Genomic DNA, 15,021 nt, shown 5'->3' with positions numbered 1-15,021 from the left:
GGGTATTATTTATTTATTTACCACATAATGGCGCCCGAACAGGGACTTGCCCTTTCCCCACGCGCCGGTGAAGCCACGCCGGCCCCCTGACCCTCTGCAGCCGTGACGGAACCATACCGTGCACGTGCAGATATTTCTGCTTCAAGTATCCCTCAGGCCCACGGAGGAGACGGAGGAGGCGGTCCAGCATCCAGACGAGGCGGTGGAGGAATGCAGCGAGTCCCGACCAGAGCCCAAGCCAAGAGTCCAAGGTCCGAGGTATCCGCAGGTCCACCCGTAACTTAAGTCCGAAGTTCGTTGTCCGTCGTCGAAGCAGTCCAGTCCAGTCCAAGGCCTTCCGTTCTTGCTGCCCGGTGAGTACCATTACTGGGGTAGTATCTAGACAGGGTCAATCTAATTGACTCTGGTCCGTGGGTTGGTGGTACCCAGACACACAAACGAAGTGTCCACTTCGGTGGATGCGGGTCCTGACGTGTCTCTTTATGAGACCGGTAAGTTTCGTACTGTTTCAGCAGTGCATCTAGTCTCTGTTCTAGTCAGTTCTGTTCTCGAGAAAATTCATGTGTTCTGTTCTCAGTATTCCAGGTAGTATTCTGTTCGAACTGTTATTTTAAATGTTCTTCATGTATTTTAATGTCGTGGTATGAATGGGGAATAAGTATCGTGTTTATTGTGTATTGTATTGTGTCTAGATTACAGTCCAGTCATGCCCTTGTTTTCCAAGTTACGTCAGTTAAAAACTAGAAAGGGTCTGCTGGAAGCAGCAGTTCCAGTCCCGCCTAGGGACAGTCCAGGTCATTTTATGTATCAAAAGCATGGCATAAGTGCCATACTATATCTAGATTTATGGGTAGAGTATACAAAACAGTTAGAAGAAAAGTATAGATGGCCCGTATCGGGTACATGGGATGCCGAGTGCATCATGCGAGTAGAAGAGGCATTATGGAAAAAGAAAGCCAGACAATCACAGAAAGATGCCATCGAGCTATGGCGTAAAGAAGCTCATAAAAGAACCGAAAAAGAAATCAGAAAGTCAGAATTAAGTAGAGAATCCTCGGAACGAGCACAAGAAAAAGAACTAATCGAGATAGGTGAACAAGTCAAAGCCGAACAGTCAGACAGACAGAGGAATGCCCTCATTAAGGGTATGTATCCTCTTCTTGCCGAGGGCTTGCCAAAAGCGACCCCGGAGGCATCCAGTAATTTTCCGCCACCACTAGTTCCGATCAAGTTACGTCACAAACCAACCGCAGCTGATATTTTCATCTCGTCCTATTTGGACGACACAGTCCCAGAATATGCAAATCCTGTTCCCGCTCCACCAGTCCCTGTAAATCAGGCACTTCCCGTTCCTCCAGACACCGGGGCACCCTTTGCAGCACCTGCTACGGTCCCCCCGGTCCAGCCCGCCATACAAGTCCAGCCCGCATTCCAATTTCCCACCCTGCCAGGACGAAAAGCATCAGTTGATGATTCTAGTCTAGGGGCCGCAGGAGGAGGTCCTCCTCGAACCCCGCCGCCACATAAGCGTTTAACGGCAGCCGAATTACATATGCAAGCGTCACAACGTACGCCCAGACTGTCTGTTGCAGAAATAAGAAAATCCCTTGTCGAATGCTGCTATGACCCAGTCCCAGGCGAAGATGATATGGTTTTATATTCATTACGCGTAAGAAATGTGGCCGAGTATCTAGTCACCCTACCAGATATGAAGGAAGATCTAGACAGAATATATCGTTTCATCCGTACAGGGGAAGATCCAGAAAGTATCAGTGATGTCATGTCCCAAAGGAAAGCTGAGACCCAGCTCATGATATTAAAGTTTCTGATTAATTGTCTAATAAGAGAACAAGATTACCCGTCCAAAAATCAGGCCGAAATGAAAGCCCTGATGAAGTGGAGTAATAGTATAGCTGAGGGTAAGCACAAGACTATCGGTGCTATGGAGAGTATGTACAAGAAAATCCGTAAAGAAATAATAAAGTTACACGAACAACGTAAAGCAGCACAAGTAAACGAGAAAGAAAGTAACTCTGATACTGAAGAGTTAGACGACGAGAATTCCGCCAGAATAGCGTATGTAGGAAAATCTAGATTTCCAGATCGCCATTTACGCCTAGAACACAAGTCTACGTTCCATCATCCAGTACCAGACCAAGGTTCTCTAGAACAAGTATTTCAAGCTACCGATCACATTCTGAAATCACGAACGGTTACAGTGAGTTAAGTACTATGCATGAACAAGAACTAGCCCGATCAGCAGTCCGATGGATTACTGATTCTACCACTTTTCCAGACGAAATAGTGGCACAAATGTTTCTAAAAATGCCCCCAGCCGAGCAACGACTGGTGGGTATGTATATGATTCAGCACCTCATTACTCTGTATGAGGGTCAACATTCTGATCCAGGTCCGTTACATGATATCCTGAACGAGTTACTCCAGTATAGATGGAGAGGTCTAGGTACCGATTTAATTAGTGTCATTCTAGAACAGCGCCACAAATATAGAACGTTTCTGAACCCGCATTTTGTTCATGTCTCAACCCCAGAAAGTAAACCATTTTACATAGACAGACAGAATCCGTTACGAGAAGTCCACCCAGTTAGAGGAACGGGTGGCGAAATGCAGCGAGTGTTTGTATACACTCCGATCACAAAGATGGAACTTCTGGAGATGAAGAAATTAATTCCCTGTCATGATAAAGATCCAGCAGGGTTCCATAGAGAATTAAAAGACATGCTCCGTATGGGAGAATACACGTATCCAGATATAATTAAAATGTTAAAGGTTCTGTTGCCCGCAGGAGTGTATGAAAAGCTCAAGGAAAAAGACTGGGAGGTGGGAGAGAAAAAGATCGATTGGGCAGTCCTAGAAGCTGAAGATAAGATACGAGTACCAGGTACCGGTCTCGGAGATAAATGTAAAGAATTACCAGAATTATTAATACAAGTTTTACCCAGATTATTAACAACTAAAAAGGAAGACTGGGATGCAATCTCAGCCTGTAAACAGAAACAAGACGAAGATATTAGTGATTTTTATTCTAGATTCGAGAAATGTTTTAGCATCAACAGTGGCCTCAAGACAAGTAGTGAGTCATACCCTCACCTTTTTGTTACTAAATTAGTCGAGAATTCAAGCCCACAAATTAAAAATCGAGTTCTGAAAGTCGAAAGTACCTGGCAAGCTAATACCCCGTCCCAGATGTTGCAGATGCTCCAATACCACCAGAATAGAATCAGAGAAGAGCAGGAACATGAAAGAAAACGTATGAAAGACACGAAAATGAAAGTACTAGTTGCACAATCTGTTCCTCAAGACAGTCAGAAGAGGGGTCCGAATCAAGCCAGTCATCCTGCAGCTCCCGTTAAAGGGAATTGCAATTATTGTAAACAGCCAGGTCATTTTATAAACGAGTGTGCAGTTCTGAAACACAACATAGCTACTGGTAAGACTAAAGAAAGACCACGTCCGCCTAGACAAGAACAAGTTTCACAGACTCCTCAGTTACAGAATGCACCACAGACAGTTACAGCACCGCAGCCTATCGCTGCAACACAGCATGTCACACAGCAGATGTACCAGTATGCACAGTCTGAGTATCCAGAGTACCAACAGTATTCATGAAACAGCCTAGAGAGGGAGGTAGGCTTGCCTCTCATCGAGATACCTGTAGATCAAGAAGGTCCCTATGTTCACAGTCAAGTATTAGGGAAAGACAGAAAGTTTTTGATTGATACAGGGGCAAGTAGGACCACAATTAGTCACGCCGAAGTTCCAGGGGCTCCGCTCTCAGGCTCAAGAAATGTTTCCCTTGGATTTTCAGGAAAACCCATTGTAAATGAGATCTCAAAGCCAGTTACTCTAGAAGTAGGTCCATTGTCCCGTACTACTGATCTGTTACTTACTAAGTCATGTCCAGAAAACCTATTAGGCATTAAAACACTGAAAGAGTTAGGTGCAGTTATATGCTGTTCCCCAGAGGGAATACGACTGTTCCTACGTGACTTTAAGGGTCACTATGTATTACGAGATTTTGATTCAAGACTGTCTAATGTTCCACAGCACTTATGGGCGCAAGGTCCAACTGATGTAGGTTACATGCAAATCACACCCTATCGTGTGACTCTCAAGCCAGGTGTAGTGTTACCACGAATCAGACAGTACAGATTGCCACCTGAGGCTGTAGCAGCCTTATCCAAAATTATTGACGAGCTTATTGCTCAAGGAGTGGTTGTAGAAACTGACTCCAACGTATGCAATTCTCCGATCATTCCAGTCATGAAACGTACTGATCCAAATGCACCCCCAGTATATCGATTAGTGATTGACCTACGAGAGCTTAATAAATGTATTATTCCTCAGTACCCAGTCGTTCCAGATATCTCTTCCCTATTGACAGCCATTGATTCCGAAGCCACGTTCTTTACTGTAATCGACCTCAAGAACGCGTTTTTTAGTGTTCCCATTCATCCAGACAGCCAGTTCCTTTTCGGATTTTGTTTAAATGGAAGGAGCTATATGTTCACACGCGCTCCTCAAGGTTTCACAGAAAGTCCTAGTATTTACAGTCAAGCACTTAAGAGACAACTAGACAACATTCACATGCCAACTGACACTGCCCTGCTCCAGTATGTCGATGATCTACTGATCACAGCCCGTTCTGAACGTGCTTGCGAGCAAGCATCCCTTACAGTCTTGTATTTCCTAGCCGAGATGGGGCACAAGGTGTCCCCTTCTAAGCTTCAATTCTGTGTCCAGCAAGTGGTATACTTAGGACACTTACTGTCCAAGAGGGGTAGGCAGTTGACACCAGACCGTATCCAGTTAATAGCGAGTCTTCCTCAGCCCAAGACCCAGAAGGAGGTACGTGCTTTTATTGGCCTTACTTCTTATTGTAGACAATGGATTCCTCAGTATGCATTTCTAGCCAAACCACTGATACAGTTAACGACACAGGAGGCAGCCGTATCGACTGTCCTCCCTTGGACATCTGAACATACACTCAGTTTCAATGAGTTAAAGAAAGCTTTATGCCAAGCTCCAGTTCTAGCGACACCGAACTACAGTAAGCCTTTTACACTTTTCGTTACTGAACGCGAAGGTACAGCATTATCTGTTCTTACACAAGATCAAACAGGACAATACAAGCCATGTGCTTATTTTTCGAGCACATTAGATCCTGTAGCCCAGGCTCTGCCTGCGTGCCTCAAGTCAGTTGCAGCCACAGCACTAGCTATCAGGCAAAGTGATTCCATAGTCTTAGGACATACCTTGACAGTACAAGTTCCACATTCTGTGGAAGTTCTTTTGAACCGAACACAAACTCAGCACTTGACAATTGCACGTTTAACAGGTTATGAATTGACACTGTTCCAGCCACACATAGAAATCAGACGCTGCAACATCCTTAATCCTGCTACACTGTTACCATCAGTTACTCCGAATTCTGCCGCACATGATTGCGTGGAAGTAGTTAACATTACGACAAAGCCAAGACAAGATCTGACAGATACTCCGTTACCAGATCCCGACCTGACACTTTATGTGGATGGTTCATGCATGAGAACAAGTACAGGAGAACTAGTCGCCGCGTATGCAGTGACTACTGACACTGAAGTTATTGAGACACGCTGTATTGACACCCTGTCCGCTCAAGCAGCAGAGCTAGTTGCTCTGACACAAGCCTGCTTACACGCCAAGAACTTGAAAGTTAATGTCTACACGGATTCACGCTACGCATTTGGAGTTGTACACGACTTCGGAGTGCTCTGGCAGGAGAGAGGTTTCATGACTTCTCATGGAACCAAGATTCAGCATGGTCTCCTTATTCAAGCTCTGTTAGATGCCATACATTTACCGACATCTATCGCTATCATGAAGTGCAAAGCACATACGAAAGTCACTGACATTATTTCCCAAGGTAATGATCTAGCAGATCGCACAGCCAAGCTTACAGCACAGACTCCAGACATTCCAGTTAATCAGACACATACTCCAGATCCGATTACATGCATGACAGTTAAGGACCCTACACAAGATGTCATAGATATCCAGTTACATGCTACTCCCGAAGAAATCAAGAAATGGTCCGAACAAGGAGGGGTCCAGACAGATCAAGGATGGTTAACGAAGGGTAGAGCCACATGGTTTCTCCCCGACTCTATGGTTCAAGTCATTATTAATACCGCACATAGTCCAGCACATTTAGGAGAAAAAGCTATGTTAGACAGTATCCAGAATATTTGGTTCAACAAACATTTACGAGCTGCAGCCAAGCAGAAAGTCCTTACCTGTATGATATGTTGTCAGTTTAATCCAGGTAAAAGTGTCCCGGTGGAACAAGGTGGATTCCAGCCTCCTGACCACCCTTTTGAAGTCCTCCAGATGGATTATATTCAGATGGAGCGATGTCGAGGTTTCAAGTATGTCCTTGTAGTTGTATGCGCTTTGTCCAGGTGGACAGAAGCATATCCAGTTCCAGATTACACCGCCGCGACCACTGCCAAGCAGTTGGTTCGTGAGTTCTTCCCCCGTTATGGACTCCCTAGAGTCGTATATTCTGACAACGGCCAGCCATTCTCATCTGAGTTGATGAAGCATGTTTCCCTGTTGTTAGGGTACCAGTGGAAGTTTCATTGTGTACGCCATCCTGAAGCAGCCGGTCTCGTAGAGAGACATAATCAGACTCTGAAAATCCGTATCGCCAAAGTATGCAAAGAAAAAGGTGTGGACTGGCTGGTAGCTCTACCAGTTGCTTTATTTTATATGCGCATGGTCGCACATTCCAGATCAGGTCTGTCCCCGTATGAGGTCGTTTTCGGCCGCCCCCCTAACATGTGGGGTATTACCGATGTTTCAAGTAATATGCTGACAGATTACCTAGCTTCCTTGATGTCTGCCCTCAACTCATGTCATTCACAGGTTGCCGCCGCATTTCCAGACAATACCGAGGTGGCACCGCATGAAATCGTTCCAGGATCCATGGTGTTGGTGAGGAATTTTGACCGCTCAAGTCCGCTGGAGCTACGCTGGAAGGAGCCCCGACAGGTCCTCCTCGCCACCCGTACAGCCGTGAAGTTGGAAGGTCGCAAAGGCTGGGTGCACCTTTCTCATATAAAAAAGTTTTATGGACTGAAACCCGTCTTAAAGAACATTTCCCAGGATTTGAAGGATTGCCAAAGCACCATTTTTAAGGACTGTCCCGCAAAAGACAATGTTACTACACCCCCCCTGTTAGAGAAAACTCCGCAACAGGAGTATAAGTTAAAACTCCGGTCTAGTAAAATAAGTCAGTCAGTTTGATTGTCTAAGTCCTCCCCTAGGTGAAACGGTTAGACTGTTTCTGACATGTATAAAATAGACCCCCATAGTGAGAGAGTCAGTCAAAACTCAATCCGATGTATCGTTTTTCTAAGTTTCATATTATTTCTCAGCATTATGATTTCCTGCACCAGTTATGCATTTTACCTGTATCTTCCAGTTCCTCATGTAAATAAGTCTTCTAATGCTACTGTAGAGCACATGTTTAGTGACCTACCTCCCCATGAACTCTCTTACCGCCTCGCTATGCGAAATAATTCCTTTATCCGCATGTTACATTACTCACACCAGACCAGCAATGCCACTAATTGTTGGGTGTGTGGTCGACTCCCCCCTTTCCAGACACCGAAGGGAGTTCTGCCACTTTTTCCTTATCCATTTTCACATAATGGTTCGTGTGGAGCATGGTCCACGTTAACGTCATCCTCAACAGATATGTCTTTTCTTAACAGTACATGTTTCCCAGACAAGCAAGGTCTCCCCCACAGAACAGGTTTAGATCTAGAAAATGAAGTGTATAATTTAGGTAACTATTCTTCGAATTTCATGGTCCTGAATGTTCAGTCTGATACTACCCCAGACTTACCTGCTATTTCAGTATTACCAGTCAAAGGCGAATTATGTGTCCGAAATTATGGTTCTGTACATATAGGACATAGTGATTGTACTACTATTGTCAAGTATAGTGACAGTGGGAAATCTATTTTCAAAGCTTCACGTCATTCTTATTTTATTTGTGGTCAAACTGCATATGTTCGTCTGCCCCTCGATTGGGAGGGAACCTGCTACATTGCCTTCCTACTGCCACCTGTTTTCCTAGCCCCATCTGATTATCACAGAAACACACATCTAGTACACCTTAGACATAGAAGGGAGTCCCCAATTGTCGATTATACTGAAACTGCTCTAGAACAGTATACAGATTTCAATAGAGGTTTCTTCTTCTTTATAGGGCCTATCCAGAATAGTAAGCTAATCCGCAGGTTAACCAGAACCCTTGAAGCTGTAGTAAATGAGACTGCCTCTGCTCTAGGTAACTTAACCGAAGAGCAATCTGCTATGAGATTTGTCGTTTTACAGAATCGTCTCGTCCTTGACGTCATACTGGCCGATAGGGGCGGGGCCTGTAGAGTCATCGGATCTAGTTGCTGCATTTTCATTCCAAATAACGCGCCGTCTGTTTATTCAGCTATAACCAGACTCCATAAAATTGCCCATCTGATACACCAAGATCCAGGCACCTGGACATGGTCCGGTTGGTTCTGGAATATAATTTTCCGCATGGGGATGGAAAATATTGTCCTTCCTAGGTATTGCAGTAGCGATCATATTCAGCTGCTGTCTCTGTATACAATGTGGCCCTGCGATTTGCGGCATTTGTGCTACCTCTTGTATTCCTAATCCCAAGCCCCGTTCTAAATCCCGTTCCAGGATAATTCGAGACGAGCAAATGATACTGTATGAAATGATAGATGGTATCATGAATATTGATGTTTCCTGATGGAAACGTAGTGACAAGGAGGGAATGTGGAAAAGTAAATTTTGCCATGTTCTGTGTCCCTACGTGTCATCCATCATATGTTATGTGTGCATGATTAATATGCATATGTATTCCCTATGTTCGATTCAAGACGCAATTATAGTTGTGTCCACCTCTAGTATGCCAGTTTCCAGTTCTCGTGAATACTACGAATATCAGGCCTATGTAAAGCTACGTTGCCACGTCTCTCAGTGTGCACGTTATTTCATTATAAAGTCCCCGTTTCTAGGCCTCAAAAGGGCCTGGACACCAGATTCAGCTCCTGTCTCCTGAAACCTCGCTGAGGAGCGATACAGCCCCCACCTGTATCCTCGACCCTTCACTTACTTCCTGCCTCGCAGTGCCCGGTTCAGCCTGGCTCTGCCTCTGAGTCTGCCAAGAATATGTTATGATTCCAGTTATCAGTTCAGTCCTCCTTCTCTGCATTCCTAAAGCTACTGAATCGCATCGATAGTTTCCGTCATTGTCTAGCCTTCACGTCTCCACGTTAGAGAAATACTGCATTTAATGGTCATTTAATATTCTTCATCACGCACTACATGTAGAATAATGCATGGTCCAGTCTTAGAATCAAGTTAGCCTTTCCCCTCCTGACTTCTAGTTTATATCAACATGTTCTCTAAACATCAGATACTAGATACTGCTTAGGTACATGTCGCCCTGACTCTCCAGACTTCAGTCTCTGCTCCTAGCACAGAGTTCATAGCCCCCAGCTTCTCCTAGTGATACGTCATTGCCAGTTTGCGCGCACCATCAGGTTAGAGGTCCCGGCTCCTCAGGTAGCCCCCTCCATGGTTTCCGCCCCATTCATGACATATTCTGTTACGTTTGCATCACATGTCTATGTATACGCCCTGTTACACCCACTTTCACCCTTATCTTTCGCGACTGCTACGCGTCACACCCTTTGCTCCACCCACTGCTCCGCCTATCATATGTACTGTAATGCAACTGTTTTACTATATATGCTTGTGTATTGTTATTAAATGCGAGCGCGCTCATCCCAGATCCAACCCCAGCAGCGCTGCTGGGCCCTGCCATCCTATTCCTATGCAGGTTGTCCTGTTCCTGTCCTTTATGCTGTAATAAACCTGCGAAACTCCTACTACCTCGAATCTTGACTCTTATTTATTGAGCTATCTGTTATTCATTTATACATTCAAAAATAGGGTATTATTTATTTATTTACCACAAGTACACTATAAAACTTTAGACGCAAAACGAGCCGATGTCTATAATACACAAGCTTCTGTGTGATTTATTTAACTTTTCCTTATCACTCTTAGAAAAATGTTTGATGCATTATGATTATATCATCATAAAGGGCAACACGAAATTATAACAACTTTTGGACATTCAACACAGACTTTGAGAAAACAACAGATGTGTCACAAAAATTAGAAATACACAGGTAAATATAAAGTATGTACATCTCTTAACAAATACATTTAAAGGCATGAGAAACCAGTCCTTAACTAAAAATTACAAACACACGTGGGCAGAGAGTGGACACAATTTAAAGGAACTATTATCTCCTGCCAGTTTGGGCAGCTCTGGGCACTATGGATTAAAATGTTGTTAGGAGAACAATAATTATATAAATTCTCTCCTAAGACACACTGCAGATGTCTCATCCCAGACGCCAAGGTCAACGCGTTTCAAACCCCGTGACCGTTATGGGGTTTTCATCAAGACCTGGGCATGGTGGTGTCTCAATACGACTGTGCTCCTCATCAAATGAAACTAGCGAGAAGTCAGGGTCGGAGCTGTATTCCTTTGCCTTTTGTCGAATCTTCATTTATTGCCACTTAGAATCTTCGTTATAGAAACCTGATAGCTTTTTATTCCCCTTGTCTCATACGTAGAACCCTCTAGTCGGTTAGAGGGTTCTCCGTACGAGACACTGCACTCCTTGGAGTATCCGTGCTCGCTACAAGCTCTAATAACATAACATAACATTAAGTGATTTTAGCTTTAGATGTAGTTGATAAATGTTCTTACACTGTTGAATCTTGATATTACCAAACAGTCCCACTATTTCCATGAACATGCTTCTAGATTTCTAAGGACAGGGTACATTGAGATTTGTGTTGCCCCAACAATGTATGTGTAAAATTGCACATTAATTCTGTCAGACATCCAGAAACAAACCTGTGCCAGGGTTCCCGAAGGTGCTTAGGAATAAGGTGCTTCATCCTACCGGTTAGTCATTTATCTTGATGTCAAAATTGATGAGGATAATGGGATGAAATATCTCATATTTCATTGTCATTTGCCCCATTTAGGAGTTACAGTGAACCAACTCGTTTTTCTTTAATTCTAGCATTTTGAAAAACCATTCCCAGTAAGGGGATCATCACTTTTTCTGAGATTTCATATAATTCAGGGGTAGGCAACCAGGTCTGGATGACTTCCCAATTCACATAGCCATAAGAACATGTTTAATTTATTAGTTAATTGGAGGATATTGTAGGGGATTTGTTTCTTTCTCATTTAGTTTAGTTGGTCTTAGATTTGTTTTTTATGTTTCCTTTGTAGTATCTTTTAGGTTCTCAGAGTTATTTGATGATAAATAGAAAGAGACAAATAGTCTGGTGATCAGATTGGGATTGGATTACACATTTCTATCTATCCACTATAATGTGTTAACTTCAACTCAAATTGTTGTATCATTTGAGTTAGCAGTAGTGTCCCTGCCTTGCCTCCTGCTTCTAGTATGGCTTATTAAAGGGAAATATTAGCATTGCATGCAACTAGTATATATAATGCTGAAATGTTTTTTTGACCTGCGTACGTGGTATGCTCACTCAGGGGTGCAAGAGCTGAGATACTTGATTCTGATGAATTTGATCCTTCTTTCTAACAATATCTGTCCCTCTATACATTTTACTTTGCCCCAGTGTAACCTATTGTGAGATATTCACTCTAACATAGCCTTAGTAAATGCACATATAATGACCAAGGGAGTAAATAGGTCCCTATTGAATTTTACATTTATCTAATGCCAGTTTGTATGTTTGTGTTTTCAATTGGTGATTGTAGGAGTCTTGTATCCTCCAGTGTGAAAGGCCTTCTGTTTATAGCACATTGATTGGAACTGAACTCGCTTATCTATGTGTAGCCAATGAAGAGCGCGCAGATGAGTAGAAACCTAAGAGTACCTTTGCACATAGCAAAGCAAATGCGGGTCTTGCAGGTAGGACACATCAGCTTGTTTTGGTAAGCAGGTAAAACCTGATATTTTGCTCGGCCATCTAGACCTCCTTAAAAGAATACTAGGTCCGGAGAAAGAAAAGAAAACAGTAACTGGATAATCTGATTTCTTGGGGGGGGGGATACAGGGCAGCAAAAAACACTGAAGGTAGACAAACCATGTACACATAGAAGGTTGATTTCATGAGGAGTAAGTAGCTGAATCAAAAAGGAATACAATACAAGCAATAAATTAAACAACAAGCTGAGAATGAAGCCAAGTTATAATGCAGCTAACTACAGTACACAACTCCTCTGATAGACTTAAGGAGTAACCTTAAAGGAATTCACAGGAAGTAAAAGGCACAACATTGAACAGGTTGGTTCCATGATAAATGCAGAGAAATAAATGAAAGTTCCTGACTTGGAGTATTTTTCAGTTGGATGCAAAAAATAAGACTAAACTAAAAAGGCTACAAGGGGCCCACAGATGCTGGTGGCCCAGGGGAGCCCGGCTCCGCACTGACATCATCATGCTGTGGAAGAAACAATCTTCAGGGGCTTGAAACAACAGAGAAACTTGGTGAGTACAAGCATACACCTACAGAGAGTTTGCTCTATCAGTAAGGTCAGTCTCACTAATGTTCTCTTTTGACGACTGTTGGTGAATGTTGGTGATGCAACGCGCGCAAGGTAAATTGTTTTATTTATTTTATTACTTACCTTACAACTTTCCGTCGTATGTCGGACTCCACTACCCCACACCTTGCCCCTCCCCTGCCCCACAGCCCGGCATAACTCCCTCGGCGAGCTGCCACTGGTTACAGGCACCCCAACGTAATGCTTCTTGGCTGGCAAGAGAACCAAGTCATGCTCCAATTGCATCAACTGGAGTGTTCCCAGCTGGTGTCCTGGTGCCTCAGTAGTAGTGGGCCCAAAACTAGGTTACCAAGCACTCCTCTCCAGCACTTGACTATCTCAGGGCAGCAAGATAGAGCAGTGCAAGGCTTACTCAAGGAATTGATGTGGATTTAGACATTCAGAACACAGTGCACACAGTACTACCAGCTGATAAAATCAATGTCCAGTCAGTGCTTTGCTTTTTATACAAGAAAAGTACTTTAGTGCACAAAAGAGAAATATACTACACATAAAACTAGGACAAACCGTGAAAAACAGATGTTTCAGCAACCCTCTGTGCCAGAGTTCTGACCCCAAGCAGTATTTTAGTGCCTAGATAGCAAGCACTATAAAAACACAGTTAACATGTAGACACACCATTAGCATAGCATATTCCAGTCCATGTTGCACAGGGTTGCTCTTGTTGGCTAGAGCCATGATATGAATCATTGTATTGAAATGAGGTAGTTTCAGCATTTGATGTGAAGTCAAATGTTCTTGATCAGCCCTTAATCCGCCACCCAAAGAAACAGAAGTGCCCTCTTGTCCTGAGCTAAGACACTGCTCTAGCGATGTCAGGGATCCGATCACAGGTGTCTGAAGTCTTTGCCCAGTTTTTCGGAGTCCTACTGGTCCAGTACCTTTGGCTAGCTGTAGGAGGGTGGTGGCTGGCCAGAGTGCCAGGACACTATAATAATACTCCAGATGTCACAACAAGAAAGGTGGGGGCCTGTACCACAGGACACTCTTCACCAGCCACAGATTGTAACTGAAAGTACCACACAGGCTCTCACAGCACAGGGGAGGGGTCTGGGCAAAGTGATCTCACCTTCGAGGACTGGGATCAAGCTTCCCTGTCTCCCTCTGTCACTGTTGAAGTGCTGCAAGCATCCTTATCTTGAGCAGCTGTCTGGAATTTCCGTGTGTTTCAATCGCCAGCTCCACAAGACTTACACGAACAGCTGGTTCCCTGTTCGATGCTGCTGACTGATGCCCTTGCTCCTCGTCAAACTAGTAAATTCCTTTGCAGCATAATCCATCAGTTTGTGGTATATAAATAAATAATACCGGATCTATTTTTGGATGAATGAATGAATAACAGATAGCTCAATAAAATAAGAGTCAAGATTCGAGGTAGTAGGAGTTTCTGCAGGTTTATTACAGCATAAGGACAGGATCAGGACAACCTGCATAGGATGACCCAGCAGCTGCTGGGGCCGGGTCTGGGATGAGCGTGCTAACTTTTAATAACAATACATTGACTTATATACATAGCGCAAACACATAGCATTACATTGCAGTAGGCGTAACAGTGGGTGGAGCAGAAGGCGTGACGCGTAGCAGTCGCGAAAGATAACAGTAAAAAGAGGTGTAACTGGGAGTATACATAGACATGTGATGCAAACGTAACAGAATATGTCATGAATGGGCGGAAACATTGGAGGGGGCTACCTAAGGAGCCGGGACCTCTAACCTAATGGTGCGCGAAAACTGGCAATGACGTGTTACTAGGAGAAGCTGGGGGCTACGAACTCTGTGCTAGGAGCAGAGACTAAAGTCTGGAGGGTCGGAGCGACATGTACCTAAACCCTATCTGGTATCTGATGTTTAGGGAACATGTTGATATAAACTAGAAGTCATGAGGGGAAAAGCTAACTTGATTCCAGGACTGGACCATACATTATTCTACATGTAGTGCGTGATGAGGAATATTAAATGACCATTAATACAGTATTTCTCTAACGTGGAGACGAGAAGACTAGACAATGACGGAAACTATTGATGCAGTTCAGTAGCTTAGGAATGCAGAGGAGGAGGACTGAACTGATAACTGGAACTATAACATACTTTTGGCAGACTCAGAGGCAGAGCCAAGCTGCACCGGGCACTGCGAGGCAGGAAGTAAGTGAAGGGTCGAGGATACAGGTGGGGGCTGTATCGCTCCTCAGCGAGACAGGAGCTGAATCTGATGTCCGGGCCCTTTTGAGGCCTGGAAACGGGGATTTTATAATGGAATAACGTGCACACTGGGAAACGTGGCAACGTAGCTTTACATAGGCCTG

Source organism: Lissotriton helveticus, chromosome 2_1 (assembly GCF_964261635.1).
Source record: "Lissotriton helveticus chromosome 2_1, aLisHel1.1, whole genome shotgun sequence".
Taxonomy (NCBI): domain Eukaryota; kingdom Metazoa; phylum Chordata; class Amphibia; order Caudata; family Salamandridae; genus Lissotriton; species Lissotriton helveticus.
Note: the sequence above shows the minus strand (reverse complement) of the source record.